Below are 888 nucleotides of genomic sequence, written 5' to 3' on the forward strand. Positions count from 1 at the left end.
TTTTTTTTTTTTTAGTTTTATTCATTTCAAACGGGCCGGATCCGGCCTGCGGGCCGTAGTTTGCCCACGGCTGGCCTAGGTCATCTAGGTGCCTTCCTGGCTCACTGGGCACCAGTTACTTTGGCCTTGCTTTTTCTTTAATGAGGATCAAGATTGGTCATGTCTCAGTGCCTTTGCACGTTTTTTTATACTGCCTCACATGCTCCGCATATGTCTGGTTCCTTCAAATCTAAGTCTTAATGTAATTGCTGTCTCCTCAAAGAGGACCTTCTCTATCTTTTTATTTTAAATACTCACTGCTCCTCCTTCCATTTTATAGTCTATTATAATATCCTGTTGTGGCCTTCATAACTCTAATCATAACTATTAATTTGTTTACTTGTTTCCCCTCCATTTCATGAGGATAAAAACCATGTCAATCTTGGTCATGCTATAACTCTACTGCCCTGCTCAGTATGACACACAACAGGCAGTTGTTAAATGTTTGTTGAATAAATGAATTTGTAAGATAAGGGGATAAGCAGTAATTGAAAGTCCCTGCAGTAAGAAGAACCCTTTTATAATAGGTATATCATGTGAGGGTATTCTAAGTCAGTAGTTCCCAAACTTTACTGGGCCTCAGAATTACTATTCCTGTTAAAATAAATAAATAAATATTTATAATAAATAAATATAAATAGTCATTCATATGACTAGAGATTTTTTGTTTCATGAGGTGTTTACATCCTTTGTTGTTAAAGCTATTTATTGCCTTTGAAAACAGTTCACCTTCCTTTTTGTAATACTATAGCGTGTGATGCGGTCTTTTTTTTTTTAAATATATTTCTTTATTGATTTCAGAGAGGAAGGGAGAGGGAGACAGAGATAGAAATATCAATGATGAGAGGG

Source organism: Myotis brandtii, unplaced genomic scaffold (genome assembly GCF_000412655.1).
Source record: "Myotis brandtii unplaced genomic scaffold, ASM41265v1 scaffold133, whole genome shotgun sequence".
Lineage (NCBI taxonomy): Eukaryota > Metazoa > Chordata > Mammalia > Chiroptera > Vespertilionidae > Myotis > Myotis brandtii.